Source organism: Wyeomyia smithii, chromosome 2 (genome assembly GCF_029784165.1).
Source record: "Wyeomyia smithii strain HCP4-BCI-WySm-NY-G18 chromosome 2, ASM2978416v1, whole genome shotgun sequence".
NCBI classification, from domain to species: Eukaryota; Metazoa; Arthropoda; class Insecta; order Diptera; family Culicidae; genus Wyeomyia; species Wyeomyia smithii.
In genome coordinates this window covers 82,968,323-82,985,785 of record NC_073695.1, presented here as the reverse complement: position 1 = coordinate 82,985,785, position 17,463 = coordinate 82,968,323, and the positions used below count along the sequence as shown (strand labels likewise).

General features: G+C 37.0%; 1 protein-coding gene and 1 long non-coding RNA gene across 5 annotated transcripts in view; one reads left to right on the top strand and one right to left on the bottom strand.

The window, feature by feature from the left end:
- The window catches only part of LOC129719469 (WD repeat-containing protein 47), a 183,239-nt gene that overhangs the window by 80,863 nt on the left and 84,913 nt on the right, over window positions 1-17,463 (top strand). The gene's annotated exons all lie outside the window — the stretch shown is intronic.
- LOC129719470 (uncharacterized) lies at window positions 1,837-2,815 on the bottom strand. The gene is made up of 3 exons (XR_008727216.1): window positions 2,650-2,815; window positions 2,345-2,584; window positions 1,837-2,279 (listed from the first exon to the last, which is right to left on the bottom strand). It is a non-coding gene; the product is annotated as an uncharacterized LOC129719470 (long non-coding RNA).

The following is a 17,463-nucleotide window of genomic DNA, read 5'->3' as shown; positions in this document are numbered from 1 at the left end:
TGCACATGTTATAACTCTACTATATCAATATATATATATATATATATATATATATATATATATATATATATATATATATATATATATATATATATATATATATATATATATATATATATATATATATATATATATATATATATATATATATATATATATATATATATATATATATATATATATATATATATATAGTAGAGATTCGATCATAGGCTTGTTCGATGAACCAACTTCGTACATCGAAATCAAGAGGTAGGCAACGGAATATTTCTAGAGCTTTCTGCCAGATTTGTCAGTGAAATCTAGAGATCAAGTTTATTGGCAACTGACTGTTGGTCAGCACTAACATTTTATTTTTGAACTTAGAGCTCTCGCAATCAGATAATCGATTATCTCGATTATTCGAATATCTCGCGTCAGCCAATCGAGTCCAATTAGCGGACACAAGCAAAATAATCGATTAACAATTAATCGATTAGTTGAAAAAATCGGACATCACTACATGTACTTAGAGTGAAATTTCCATGACGTAATCAATACTAAACAATATTCAATGTTCTCCGAGAATTAAAATAACCCACGAAAAAGAACAAAAATAAATATTAATAAAAAAAACTAATATCTAACATACTCGCGTTGCATATATATTTCTCATTAATCTCAATGCAAACAGTATGGGCGTACTAGTTGCATAATTAACTGATCACGATATATATATATATATATATATATATATATATATATATATATATATATATATATATATATATATATATATATATATATATATATATATATATATATATATATATATATATATATATATATATATATATATATATATATATATATATATATATATATATATATATATATATATATATATATATATATATATATATATATATATATATATATATATATATATATATATATATATATATATATATATATATATATATATATATATATATATATATATATCGTGATCAGTTAATTATGCAACTAGTACGCCCATACTGTTTGCATTGAGATTAATGAGAAATATATATGCAACGCGAGTATGTTAGATATTAGTTTTTTTATTAATATTTATTTTTGTTCTTTTTCGTGGGTTATTTTAATTCTCGGAGAACATTGAATATTGTTTAGTATTGATTACGTCATGGAAATTTCACTCTACGTACATGTAGTGATGTCCGATTTTTTCAACTAATCGATTAATTGTTAATCGATTATTTTGCTTGTGTCCGCTAATTGGACTCGATTGGCTGACGCGAGATATTCGAATAATCGAGATAATCGATTATCTGATTGCGAGAGCTCTAAGTTCAAAAATAAAATGTTAGTGCTGACCAACAGTCAGTTGCCAATAAACTTGATCTCTAGATTTCACTGACAAATCTGGCAGAAAGCTCTAGAAATATTCCGTTGCCTACCTCTTGATTTCGATGTACGAAGTTGGTTCATCGAACAAGCCTATGATCGAATCTCTACTGCAAATTCTGTGTAAAATAGTGTAACACCTAAACATTGCTTTTTTGCAGCAAAAAATATTGTACAATTTTACAACATATTAGAACTTTCTTTAAGAGACTTTTTGGCTATTCGGTTTGAAATCACATTATTTAATATATTTATTAATTCAATTTGCCTAGTTCTTTATGAATCTTCGAGAAAGTATTTTTCCGATTCAATTAGTTCTTCAATTTTGCAATTGTGCATTCGTTTGCAAGTGATTTTGTTGTACGAAAAACTTTACACTAGATCTAAGTAATCGAATCCTATATCCTATCAAAAATGCTAAACATTCGAATTACAATGAATGGCCCTAGACATCCTGTGACGTGAGTAGGTGCCGTCAGTGAGACCATGCATCCTCTCCTCTCGACTGTTAGATTAGGAACATTTCTAGGTGGGGTCTTGGGAGCCGATTTCGCAGCTTTGTAAACGTTTGACCGGTTTTGCTGAATAAACTTCTGAAGGAACAGATGTTCCTAGAACTGACATGTATTTCATCGGTATTTCATAAAGCGTTGGAATCTGTCCTTGAATACGGTTCCATACTATAATTGGGTCAGAATTTATTGGTGCCAAATCGCCATGCAAATACTGCCGTAGCTCTCCGAGTAATCTAACCATATGGTTGATGTTTTTGTATCTTAATGCTTCTCTAGCGAGAGTACCGTGGGCAGCCCAAAGGTCATTACTTGGTTCGATGTTGACTGGTTCAGGTTGCTCCTCTCTACACTACCTAGTAATTTTTTGCATCATATTAACTAAAATTATATGAAATGTGTCATATGTTCATACAAAGAAAAGCAACATTTTTCGTCATACTCACCAATCCAAGAAATCGTTTTAGATGTGACTGTTCAGTGTTCAGAATTTATTGGTGCCAAATCGCCATGCAAATACTGCCGTAGCTCTCCGAGTAATCTAACCATATGGTTGATGTTTTTGTATCTTAATGCGTCTCTAGCAAGAGTACCGTGGGCAGCCCACAGGTCATTACTTGGTTCGATGTTGACTGGTTCAGGTTGCTCCTCTCTACACTGCCTAGTAATTTTTTGCATCATATTAACTAAAATTATATTAAATGTGTCATATGTTCATACAAAGAAAAGCAACATTTTTCGTCATACTCACCAATCCAAGAAATCGTTTTAGATGTGACTGTTCAGTGTTCAGCTCTCAAAATCTGCCAGAGATAATTGACATACTTTGTTAGCCTGACTTGCTTCCTGTTGTTGTTGATTAACTTCCTCTGTTTTTATGTTGGACGCTTTGCAATGGCTATCCGTGAAGCAACGAATTGTTTATTTGTTTATGGTGTTCATTTTTAAAATAATTAATGGTTTGCTACCTCAATATTTGAGTGATCGAATTGAAAGAGGAAGAGATTTTCATAGATATAACACTAGAAACGCGGATGAAATAAAAACACCTTTTTTCTAACGAGAGCTTCACAAAATTCATTGTTTTATAAAGGTATAAATTTTTCAAATCGATGCCAAGACATGTTTAACGTGCACCAACACTTGCGGAGTTTAAGAGACAATGTATTTCACACGGGAAAGTTTCTCTTGTATAGAACGACACTAAGTTTTTCAAAATGATGTAGAGTTTACCTGATATATTGATTGATGATAATATTGATTGTTTATTGAAGCTTGTAAATGACAATGTTTTATACGAACGGATCTGATTGTGTTTGAAACCCTGTGCTAGTTTTGTGTGCTCTATGAATCAAGTATACAGTTTTCGAAGAAGTTTATATCTGAAGGTAAAATCAGTTCGTTTTTTTTGTATAACTGATTAAAATGTGATCACATTAATTATCTATAGATAAATCGTCCAGCTCAAACCTGTGTAGGGGTATGTGGCGGGACCATCATCATCATCATCACCTCTGCGTGATGACAAAAGCAAAAATGTTTCATTTCTTCATTTTCGCATGCAAAAACAAACAAAATATCAGCCACGCCGTCAACGCGAATTCGTTCGGTTCTTGCATGCGAAAAAGAGGGAAGGAAATTTTTTAGCTCTGGCACTCACACATATTTTAACAATCGCTTATGTGAGTTCGCGTAGGTGCGAACAGCCCTTAAAATCTTTTTTAACTTCGTAGCCGCGACGCCCAGAGCTTTGTTTGTGAACACTCAAAAAAACAAGTTTAGTTTTCGTTCGTGCGCGCATTTTGAATGAAATATTAACGTCGCAGCACTAAATCGAAATCGCGACTTTTGTTGCGCGCGACTTTTCGCTGCGACTTTAAATATCCTTAGGGGAACAACAGGCAACACGGACAGGGCGGGTAAGATGGTCCGTTGTTCATTTCTATATAAACCATTGAAATTAACACAAATCATTTATGCCAGTTACATACCAACAGCATTCTGGGAGTTTTGAGATATTATGTAGATTAAAACAATAGTTAATTATTTGAGAAATAATCAAAATAAGCTCACCCTCAATAGCAAAGCAATGTGTTGTAGTTTTTGCCGTGCCGAATTTAAGCTTCTGCTGCGGTCAAACTTCAGAAAAATATAGTTTTCAATGACATCGGAATAATTAAGCATATTTGAAACATGTGGGTGAAGATAGTTTAGTGAGAATATGATTTTTTTGGAAATCACATCGATCCAAAAAATTGTTTGCCTCAAGACGGTCAGTCGTTGTGTTCGCAAAATGGGCAGTCTGAGTAAACGACGATAGCACTATTTAATATTCTTTCTTTCAGCATTCTTAGCACGTGAGATAAGACTGAAAGTCATTAACTCTCATTTGAAATAAAAATCATCATTAGAAACGTTGTTAAAACCTGTAAATATGCTACATGTAAATGATGTGAATGATTCCATCTGCGCAGCGGACGGTAAGCTTTAAACACGTGCTTTTTTGCGCAGCGCGTCGTCCCGTATAGAAAAGAAATTTGCTATAGTCTTTCATAGGGCCGTCTTACCAGCACAGCCGGTCCGTTTCATATGCACGTTGTGAAACAGTGGTTTTTCGAGACTGTTTTTATTTTAGTGAAAACTAATATACAATCACTCTAAAAAGGAAAGGTTTACATTATTTTATGAAAAGCACTAGTCAATGTCGAATATTATGAATATCGTTGGTTGCAATGTTGTGTTTTGAGCAGAATAATGAATGATTTCCTTAGGGTGACCGTCTTGCCCGTTGTTCCCCTACGTGGGAAGTAGTGCGCTGTACAGCACATCAGATAGGCTATACAGCGCACTATTTGCGACGTAAGGTATAATGTGCGGCATGCGAGTAAAATCAATTGTCGCCAGTGGACAACTACAATTTTCAACCTAAATGGATAATATAAAATAAGTGAGAACAGAGGTTTCGAAATCTCTTGTGTTTTCGTCACCGCTGGCATAACCAATTTTCCCATTTTCGGACAAAGTTGAACTATAATCGAACAATAATCGGGATTATTCAATCAATCAATTCAATTGGATTATTCAATAATCAAAAAGTCGGTTAATCGATTAAAAATAATTCGAATATTTTTGCAAATAATCGATTAACTCGATTAATCGAGAAGTAATCGGACATCTCTACGTACATGTTAAAATCGTTTTTCATAAACGGGTTGTGGGTGAAGTTATATTTATTTTTGTGGGATTTATCTAAAAAAAAACAATATGGTGAAGTAACAATAGACAAGTATAGAAATATGGTCCATAATGGAGGATCAATGTTTTGTGATGTCAAACCCCTTCGGCACAGTAGTAGATCGGATTAATAATGTCAATTTGCTATGTATAATAGTGACATTGCATCTCATTTTGAATTGTCACCCTAAAAAAATCTGCAAAATCTGCACACACAATGGCTTCATTCGGTTTAAGACTGGTAATTCTGTGGATTTAAAAGTGCAATACGAGATAGTCTTAATAAGTTTCATTCTACTTATGTTAATTTACTTAGGGACAGAAAATGAGCTAAGCATTATTTCAATGAACTACTAAAAGTGTCTACGGACTCTTCAAATAAACAGCTCTTTCGAACTTGTTGATACTGATTCTTAACCTGCAATAAATTTCGAATCGATTTTTTTTAGTTTTGTTAACCAATTTATTACTGAACTCATAAATATCCTGAAGTTTTGTTTACCTATTTATTACTGAACTCATAAATAATCCTTCCCAATATTTCAAGGAAACGCTGGTCACTGGTATTAGGAGAATGATATAAAACACCAAAATTACCCAACTTCATGCCACGAATTACTGTAATGCCCAAGAACCAGTTACCATCCTTAGCTTCGTTTCTGCAAAGCTCGAACTGAACCGATTCTCTGACATAAATAGCAACACCGCCAGTTTGTCTAGAGTGTGATAAGCAAGCAGCAACGTTATATCCCGGAATACTATATTGATCAAATGCTTCAATATCGACAATATGTGTCTCTGATAAGAACACTAAAAGTGGACGTTTATCTTCAACAACCTGACGTAATGCAACGTAGTTTGTTGTCAACCCTGCAATATTAAAATACAGAAAATCAATGTGATTCACACTCTTCTTGGAACTTGTTTGCTATTTATTGAAACGCAAGCTGCTTTTCTTTTGATTAAAAAGTCTTTCATAAATCACGCACTCTGAACTGAATGCGGCATGGTTGACGTCCAAGTTCATTTTACGCTCTATATTCATTTTTAAACAATTAACGCATTTCAATACAGTAGACGTGCACTCAGATGTCTTGTGCTTTTGGCTACACCTAGAGCATGTATCACAATTTTTGCAATCCATGCTCTTGTGTCCAAATTCTCCACATTTGAAACATCTCAACACGTTTATCGCGGGAAGTACTAAGCATCGATCAAACTCTACATTTACTTGCTTAGCAGCTAATAAGCTATTATACGCTTCTAAATCAACTTTTATTACCGCGCTATACTTGTTATAAGTGAAGCGTGGATTTTCAAAAACATTCACTACTTTTATATTATTTATTGTGATGCCTTCATTTTGACTCTTTAGATAGTCAATGAAAACATCAGGAGAAAGATTCTCGCTCATGCCCACTATTTTCAATCTTGGCACCGATGTGGGTACAACAGCGCTGTAATTTTCACCCAGGTTACTTTCAATGCCATTTTTCACATTTTCAACATTTTCGCCAACTGCGCATTCAACAATAATGGAACCATCTTTACCGTTCCTAAAATTACTAACTTTGTGTGTTTTTGGATCTAAGTAATTTTTAAAAAACTTCCGAGTTTCCTCGCAAGCTTGTTTGGACTTTTTAGGTTTAATCACAATAACCGGACGAGTCTTAGGTTTGGCCGGTTTAAAACCATTATTATAATTACTATTACTATTAATTTGACTTGTACTCGTTTTTTTACTTTTACTGTGTCTTTTAACGACTTCCGCAAATGTTGCGTCGTCATCAAAAACATCATTTTGATCGTTGTTATCATATTCAATTTTACGCTTTTTGCCGATTTGGTCCGATTCAGAAGGAACCGGCCCATTCCGCGCGCGAGCATCGTTCATCGCAGCTATATTCTGACGCGTATTTATTTCCAAAACCGAGTTATTCAATTTTTCAAATTGCTCACAAAATAATTTTTCAAGAGACGCATTAACATTTAATCTCAACTGTTCAACACCGACACTCAACGCGCTGTTTATCTGAGCCGATATTTGGTCTCGCATTGCAATGACCGAATCAGTGAGAGAAGATAATTTCTTCATCTCTTCTTCGATACGCTTGACGTCCGAACCAAATGCTGCCCACCACAACACTGGTTTGATAAACATTCATCACACTTGAAGCAAAGATTATCGTTATCTGTTATAATCTTTGCCGTTGCCTTGGTGAGTCCAGTGCACTTGTAGTGAAACAAACGTGCACAGTTGAAGCCCACACATATCAACGGCAAATCCGATAGGACAATTGCCGTTCTACAGCCAGAACAAATCATCGCACACAACACACGTTAACACGGGACGCTATACCAACAGACATGCAGGGAAACAAGAGATAGGCAAAAAAAAATGATCACCACCGCAGCTAATGCGCTGGGGGGATTTTATTTCAAACAAACTTTAATGCGAACAAGCTGCTGAAGCAACTGTTCTTGTACTAAGCCTTGTGTAGATTCACTACCGAAACACGTTAGAATATATCTACCGTGAATCACTTCACTATTTCACACGTAAAATAACGATTAAATATCACCACAAAATAACACGAACTACTCTGTTCGCCATCAAAGAGAGACGTTATGTTAACACTGAGAGACGGTAGGTTAACACTGATGCTCACCTAATTTTTTTCTTGCATCTTATAGCATTTTTTCTCAGCTTTCCAATGCTGGTCTCAGATCGAAAATCGGTAGTTGCGAACAGGGTCAAAATCGAATTTTTCTAATATAATCCAAGATGGCGGCCAAATTCAAAATGGCGGCCAAAATTCTGATCACTTCAAATGAAGCCCTATCATTCCTCTTTACAGAAAAGTGCTACTTGTAGTAGGTTCCATAACGATTTTCAGAGATATAGCTCAAATAAAACATCAAGAATTGTTAAAATTTCCACTTTTCTAGAAACTATTTCACCCCTTGGTGACCGAGGGGTCAACAAATTCAATCAAACAAAAATGGCATAATCATTTTTTCTCTATTCCTAACTAATATGTGCATTTTTATCAAATTCGAAAGACCTTGTGCACGTAGTGGCCTGGTTTCAGCGAGAATTGCTCAGCAAGAGCTTTCGACTGGGTGTCATGTGACTCACGAAGTGCTCGAAAATGATACAAAAGCTTTTCAATTGAAAGCGACGGGTCAAAGCGTCACTATAACCTGATAATTGTCAATTGAAAATGACTTTGTCAGGCTCTGGTTGTAAGTAGTTCATCTTCTCAGGAGTAAGAATACCTCTAGGCACCATTTGGGTTTTAAAAAATTTGATATTGGGTGGTGCTCGGCCATTTTTAGTTGTTTCCCAGAACCCGGAAGTTGCCATCTTATAATTCTAAATGGTGTCCAAGGTCACTTTTATGAATCTGTATATCATCCAGATCCCCGAAAATCCTCGTATTTGGTGGTTTTCGGTCGTTTTGTGCTGTTTTCCAGAATGCGGAAGTCGCTATCATAAAATTAAAAATGAGATAGGCAATTTCGGGCCTTTAAGCATAATTTTGGTTCAAGAAAACCCCATATTTGGTGTTATTCGGTCATTTTAAGTTGTTTTCAAGAAACTGGAAGTCGTCATCTTGGATTTCAAAATGACATGTAAAGGCAATTTCTGGTCTCTGAACTTCATTCTGGTTCCGTAAATACTCATATATAGTGATATTCTGTAATTTTGGGCTGTTTTCTAAAAACCGGAATATCTGATCGAATACTTTTTCACTGGGATTCTAGAGTTACGTTCATCTACGTTGCACTTTTTTGTGCCGAATGCTCAAAAATATCAGAGAAATTAATGTTATATTTCAGATTTGATTTTGAAAACTTTGCTATCCAGTGTATGGATTTGTATGTTGTGTCGAACCTCCATAACAACAGACCTTGTTTGAGCTTGAAATTGACGAACGCACATTTCGTAGTTTCTCTTCCGTGATGGATCTTAGCTATTGAGGTTACACAGAGAACCACCAGGATTAGTTTACCATCTTCAATGTACAACAATTCATTAGCTTTCGCGTTGTATAGGTCGATAACAGCGCTGGCTACGTCATTATGGTCGTTAGGGAGAGGAAGGAGATTGTAAGAAAGAACGTGCAACAGCCGTTTACCTCTGCATCTCCAAGACTGCGACGGAAAGGAAGGGTTGTACCACCGTGGTAAGTGACGAAATCGAACGATGTTGCGCGCGACGTGAATTCATTACGAAGGCGACCGATGTTTTTTTAAATATCGCAAACCGAAAGCGGTTCTTTAAAAGGGAAGGCGTAATCGTTAGATTCATTATGATATTAATCGACCGAACGAAATCTACTCAGATTTACAACGTGCTTTAAGAAAATCGCAGTCTCCGGCTAAACGGTCACCGTGAGACATCAATAAATATCTGGGTACACCTCGCGAAGTCATCACACTCCGTAAACTCTTATTTCTATTCTGTGATAAATAGTTTTCTTTGTCAGTGGAAGAGAGAGAGAGAGAGAGAGAGAGAACAAGAGGTTCTGAACCTATGAAGCGTTCTATGATCACGCATTTGGCTGAACAAATTTCACGATGGAGAACTAAAAGACACATTTTCAATTGAAGGCTTAGTTTTAGTGTATTTTATTTTCAATATTTTTCAAAATATTTGTGTTCTAATGATGTTTGAAAATTTGGATTTAAGATTTGGAATGATTAAATTCCTTAAAACATATGTTTTCAAGTTATTTTGAATTTGAGTTATGGAAATGCAAAAAAAAGTTTATTTTGTATCAATACAAAAAAGAGTTGATTTTTGTTGTTGTTAAAACATGACATTATTCCAAAACTTTTCTTAAAATGTTCAGTATGGAGAAATGTAAGACTTTTTTTCAATTTCAACTTTTAAAAGCGTAATCAAATTCCAATGATCCAATATAATTTTTATAGAACATTATAAATCATAGAGCTCTCGGTGACGAACTTTCTTTAAGCATCCATTTTAGAGGCATTTCAAAATTAAGTTTGCGACTGGGTGTGAAAATTTATGAAATTATTTAATGAAGTTTCACCTTTCTATAGGTTACACTGGTCGACCAAAACGAAAAAAAAGTTACTTCAAGGGTAAAAGCAGTTGCTCTAAAAAGATTATAGCTTTTTGAGTATTCCTGTAAATTTTGGAGCCCCTAGTGAATGCAGAAGTGCCTCGAAATGCCGCACAGTAAGGGTCCGCCGGGTTCGTCGCTAATACGTTGGCTAATGGTTGAATCCATTTAAATCTCCGCGAAAGTTATCTTCGATAGGGGCACTAAAATTCACAGAAATGATCAAAAAGCTATAATCTTTAATTTTTTTTCCAGTTTAAGCTCTAGGTCAAAACCTGTGTTTACTTGTATTATTTGTGGTTTTCCAGCAACAAACAAATGATTGAAATGTATGGTCAATATAACACAATTCATTCTTCGACAACATGAAGATTGAATGAATAAATTAGAAATTTTGGTTATGTTCATATTGGCGGAGATTTATTTCCATGATTTTTTTCAATCTAGAATTTTTATTCGAATAAAAAATATGTATTTTTTATAAAATATGCAATCGAATTTGAAAAAAAATAATCGTTTTTTCTTCTTTCAGGTAAGCCATACTGCAAGATTTGTCATTATTCGTAAGTGTATTTCTATGTTATATTTGAAACATTATAGCGTATTACTCAATTGAGTGTAACGAATTTTCATGACACCTTGTTTATTACCTGTCGTTCCATTCAAGAGCACCGTTACGAATTGATTGCATCGACTCATTTAAATAGCCATTTGTCTACTGCCATATTTTATCGAAAGTTGCGCAAATCCAGCTCGGGCAGTCACGACGGATCCCTGAAAATGGAAGTGGGATCAATATATCTTAAATCGATCCCAGTCAATCACCACCATTAAAGTTCGCTACACAAACCCTGCTTTACGGTTTGGGGCAGGCGGAAATGGTTTTCGTTGCTAGAGGGAACAAGTCATCATTTCTGTTGTAACGATAAATGCAAAATTTTGTACGTGAGCGTTTTGCAAAGGCCACACCTCGAGTGTTGAATTTATGTTTAATGATTATTTTTCCTGTCTTATCCTCGTATCATGTGTTAATCGAATAAACGACGACAGGTTTTCCTACTGAGAGTTTATTGACATGCCGCCAGCTGACGATGGAACAAAGTAGCACTTTAGCGGCCTTTATTTTCTTACAACATGCTTAAATGCGCACTTGAACACCAGAGGCGACGGAAGTAGCGCGCTGTAATTAAAATATCTCATTCAAATCACTCAAAATCACTGACTGCTCAACTGATTTTTTCCATTTCATCCCTCCGAGGGTGCCGAGATTCGTAATCCCACTCGAAACGGTGTAGGAGTGGATTATTTTTTTCCATATCGTGACTACGTGCACAATTGCGCCGGAAGGATTCACCAATGGATGCACCTTAGTTTGACTCATAGGGTGAGAATTATAATTTATTCAAGTACCCCGTTCGGTGAAGTACATTGCGCTAGTTGTGGGTCATTTATCGTAAGAAAATAATGACCACTAGTCATAATGCTGGAGAAGCATTTGAGATTTGTTGTTCTCACGTCTGGAAGCATCTTGTGTGCCACTGAAGCGAGAATGAACAGATGGGAAACATCCCTGCGTAGCTAGTGCTCATAGCTCCAGTACTTGTTCAATAAAACCAACTTGAAATTAATTTGTTCGGCTCTTATTCGAAATTAAACTGAGTGACAATCGTTCGGAATGTCAGACAAGCTAGTCTTAATTGCGCACATTTTCCGACACCATCGTAGGTCACCGGTAAGGTAATCGTGGGTGGTACTTTACGACCACGGGGCGTCATTCATACAGGTTACTGATTCTCCTCATCATCATCATTGTTATTGTCAATGCCTTTTTGCGGCGACAACCGTGCTTAATGCATATTTAATCAATTTATTTATATGTAATGGCTTGTTAACCCACGAGCAATCACGTTGTTGTTTGATCTTCGTGTTAAAGCAGTCAAAGCTCGATCGACCTTATAGATCGACTCTGATGGAAGCACTCTACAGTCGCTACTACCAGTGGAGAAACGTTTTGTTAATAGCTGACGTGAATGGTTCCTATTTTTGGGACACCACTTTGTCGGGGCACATGCTTTAGAGCTTAATTAAAGTAATAAAATCCAGACCGGATTCGAAATGTAAATTTTTTATCTTTGATCCGTAATACGTTTCCGCAAATTTACGAATAAACTGGTAATTTGAGTGGCTTGGCTACTGTTGGAATTGTATTTTCACAGTAGAAAAATGTGCGCCAGACCAAGGCATCTTCGCCGTGTTTATGGCCAGGCACTACAGCGAATGAATCAAAATATTTTGTCACTCCTTTTAAAGCATCGAAGAAATCAATGCTGGGAGTTCCTGTTTGGCGTCAGCGACCGAAACAGAAACTTCTGCACGCAGTGGAGTGCGAGTTTTTTTTTTGTTTGGCCGTCACTGCCTATAGTTGTTGCCTTTTTCGTTCTGGGGTGTTTTTCCAATGAACTCGTCGTGATTGACGCTACCGAAAACGGTTGATCGTGCGTGGGTGGGCATTCCATTTCTCCCCGTCCGTACTCGACATTTAGTTTCCGTGAAGTTACTATAACAGAAACAGTTTCGTGAGTGGCTGGTGCACTTGACTGCATACTCCTTATAACTTCGCGATGGCCGAGGCACTTGTCACGCGGTGTGTTTTTGGTTGACGACTGTTTTCAGACGAAAAAGTTTTCTTAATCACACTCCATGTTTTACAGCTTGTTTTGTAACACAATTTGAATTCCACATTGAAAAGTTTAGTTTCTATCGACTTGCATCCCATCCATAATATATTTTCAACGAAGCTATCGCAGTAGGAATCTGAAAGTTCTACTGACAACGTGTCGTTTCAATTCCACTGCGCTTTGTTCCTAATTTTAATGTAATATAAATTTAAAAGCAGTTTTAATCTGTTGATATATTTTTGTTTGTGATGGCATAAATTCGAATACCGTAAAAATATAACTGAAAAACTTTACCATTAAATTTAAAAGCATTTTTATTCTGATGATAATTTTCTGTTCATGATGATATAAATTTGAATATCGTAAAGTTTTGATTAAGATTCTGAGTTGAGCAACGTTCCATTTATGTGTATTGAAAAAGATGTACAATAACTTGTTTTCATCAGTTCATCACTTTTTAACGCTACTGTTTCGTGCATTGGGTCAGGAATGGCATCTAGCAGGAAAAAACTGGTAGCACTCTCAGGGTTTATTCATCGGTTTCCGATCTTCTGCGAAGGTTTCTTAGAATAGTTATGGTTTCAACAGGAATGTCTAACCGAGACGCGCAAATATGACGCTGTGATACTACGTTTTCTCTCTTAAACACAAGAAAATTTTGCGGTTTGCGTAGATAATGAAATTTCGCAGAAGACATGTAATATCTGTCTTCCAAATTTCAGAGATATACGAGTTTTTGTAAAATTTGTCTGATTTTTCAATGTTAGTCTGGTAAATTTAGTCAAATTTAATGTTCTTCAATTTTACCTCGATAGAAAACAAGTTTTCACAAAATTTCATAATTTTGCAACTATATCACGAATGACATTAGGCTTCAAATGGAAGTCTGCAAATAAAATACTTACTTTTAAGGCGACAGACCGATTATCGATCCAGTGCCGAATTAAGAATTCGTCGCCATGTACCTCGGTCTTGGGCTGCTATCCTCCAATCGCCCCTAACACCTATTTCGCGTGCATCCTCGTCGACAGCACACATCTAACAAGTGCAGGGTCTACCCCGAAGCCGACGACCTCTATCGGGATTCCTGCTAAATATAGCCTTCGCTTGACGCTCATCCGGCATTCTCGTTTCATGCCCAGCCCACTGAGGCCTGCCGTGTTTTATCCGCTTGACTATATCCGCCGATTTGTATGCCTGGTACACTTCATGGTTCAAGCGTCTGCGCCAAACACCATTTCCTAGTTTGCCGCCAAGGATTGAACGCAAAATCCTACGCTCAAAAACACCAAGAGCTCGCCGATCAGCCTCTTTCTACGTCCCTGATTCATGGCCGTAGAGAGCCACCGGAAGAATCAGTTTTTTATAGAGTGCAAGTTTGCAGTTTTTTATAGAGTGCGGATTTGCAGACTGCGGGACCTTAGCTGGTTACGTAGTCCGTAAAAGGCCTTGTTTGCGGCTGCTATCCGTCTCTTTATCTCACGGCTAACCTCGTTGTCATATGTCACTAATGTTCCCAGGTAAATAAATTCGTCGACTACTTCAAATGTTTCCCCATCTAGCACCACCGCAGCACCAACCTTCGACGGACTACCACGCACTCTGCCAGCCACCATGTATTTCGTTTTGGCAAAGTTTATGACAAGCCCTAATATCGCAGCTTCCCTCTTGAGAGGTCCGAAGGCCTCTTCCACAGCTCTACGGTTGATACCAATGATGTCGCTATCGTCCGCAAAACCGAGAAGCATGTGCGACTTCGTAATGATGGTGCCGCTTCTCTGCACACCAGCCCTCCGTATAGCACCTTCCAATGCGATGTTGAACAATAAGTTCAACAGCCCGTCACCCTGCTTTAAACCATCTAACGTCACGAACGAGTCCGATATCTCACCGGCTATCCTGACGTTTGATGTAGAACCTTCAAGGGTGGCACGTATCAGCCTAATCAGCTTTGTTGGGAAGCCATGTTCGATCATAATCTGCCATAACTCATTTCTCTTAACTGAAACGTACGCTGCCCTGAAGTCTGAACAGATGGTGCGTCTGCAAGTTGAATTCACGTCTGTAACGTCTGAAAAGTGCCGTCCATCAATCAGAAAGTGGTCAATTTGAGAGCAAAGCTCTCCATTCGGGTGCATCCAGGTGTGCTTACGTATGTTCCAGCGTGCAAAATAAGTGCTACAGATAGACATCCCCCTAGCTGCAACGAAAATAACAAGCCTCAGGCCATTGTCGTTCGTAGTAGAGTGGAAGCTTTCCCTACCAGTTACGTGACGGAAGAAGTCTTCCTGCCCGACCTGTGCATTTGCATCTCCGATGACAATCTTTATATCGTGTCCTGGGCACTCATTGTATGTCTTTTCCAGGAGCTCATAGAACTCCTCCTTTTCGTCATCGGGTTTCTCGTTGGTCGGTGCGTACACATTTATTAGGCTGTAGTTGAAGAATTTGCTCTTAATTCTCAACACGCATATACGGTCACTGATCGGCCTCCATCTAATGACAAGCTTCATCTGTTTTCCAATTATCACGAAACCGACTCCTCTTTCTGCTTTCACGCCGCCGCTATAGTAGATATGGTACTTAAATGAAGTGTCCGCAATAGGATCTACTGCTCGGAATTCGCGTTCTCCCGATTTCGGCCACCGCACCTCTTGGCACCATAGCTGCAACCTCAACATTCACCTTCCGCAGCTCTCTAGCCAGGATACTTGCGCGTGCCGGTTCGAGTAGAGTCCTTACATTCCAAGTACCGAGTTTCCAATAATCGTTGTCATTTTTCGTTCGCCATGCCGATTATTCCGTTCCTTATTTATATCTGGATTGTTCGTAGTATTTAATATTCGGTATGCTGCCTTACTAGGGCTGCGATACCTAGTCTCGCGACGGGGCTGCCGTCTTTGATATAGCTGGCGAGACACCGCGTTTCATGATTCAGCCGCCCGCTCCGGATCAGACGCTGTTGTACGCCGCCCCTAGCATGGGGAAACAGCCGCGTACGTTCCCAGTCAGCATACGACCAAAGTTTCCACCGGGGTTGGTTACCCGATCTCCGCTAAGGTTACTCGTATCCCGGTCGGCACCACGTGGAGGTTGGGATATGGGTTGCTGGACAGAGGTGAATGACCACAATAGGATCTCAAGTGACACGTGTCCAATCATTCGCCAACCTGCAAATAAAATACTTCTTCCAAAATTCTAAAAAATGTAGATATTTTCAAAGACATTTTCAATAGACAATGACTTTTTCCTAACACTTGTTAATAAGTAGTTATCGTAAACTATTTAACGAAATTGAGTATATTTTAATTCTTTTCATAATTATTTATTTCTTTATTTATTTTGTGTTACTTGATGGCGTCGGGGGTTGGTTTTTGATTTCAGGGCACCATTCTGGTTCTAGAAATACTCTTATTGGGTGTATTTGGCTATTTTTGGCAGCTTGCCGGTCACTGAGGCTCATTTCAATTCCAAAAATATCTATGGGTGGAACTTTTTGGCTGTTTTCCAGAAACCGGAAGTAGTCACCTTAGATTTCTAAATTGCGTCAGGGATTGATTTCCTCTAAATATCATTCCGATTTCGAAAATACCGATTTTATCCGTGTTGGTATTTTCATTTCTGCGACCAATTTTTTGATATTTTGTAACATACAAACACCTAAATTGGATGGTATTTAGCCTTATTCCCAGTTCTGATCGATAGAAATCTGCGTCCGAAAGAAGGTTCATCATTGTTCAATAGGACAATAGTTGACATTTCAAAATTAGATTTTATTTCATTTTGGTGAACGCGCAGAAAATTTTCGATTGCCGCAAGAGGGAAACTAACCGAGTTATAAGCCGTTCAAATTGGACAAATTTTTAATTTTCTTTTTACATCCCTATACTACCGTTCCAATCATAGTTGTCCCATGTTCTACACAAACCTCATGCCCACTGGGACAATCATGCTTGGAACGGCAGTATAGAAGTTCTACGTCCAAAAATTTTGTAGAAGACCAGAAAGAGGCCGTTCAATGATTACACAAGCGTATTTTTTTTATTTTTTCAAAAGGTTACACTCAATTTGTAGTGTGCGAAAATCTTACTTAATGCTTTGCTTCCTTCTATTAGTTTCACATTTGTAATTGTTTGAGTAAAGATTTATAGCGCATTTTGTAGTAAAACTCTAGCCTCAACTTATGATATGAAGAAATGGTAATTAGGGTAATGCAAACATGAAGAGGAAAATACTTTTCTTATATCTTGGTTCGCTTCTTCTACGTGTAAGCATTCATGCAGGAATATTGACGCTGTTACTACAATTTGATTTTTCTCGCGAATTATGAAGGTAGGTTAGAAACCCAGTAGGTTAGAAAGGAGGCTAAAAACTGAGTTTTTTTTTATAAATTACTAGCTGAATGTACCCGCCCTTGCACGTATACAAAATTCTGATTTTTCTATATATTTATATATTTTTATTAATTTTTAACCAACCTATCATTTCAAATATTTATTACTATTTTAGTTACAAACTTGTTCAAATACCACATTTTTCGTTTCTCCATCAGGAGCT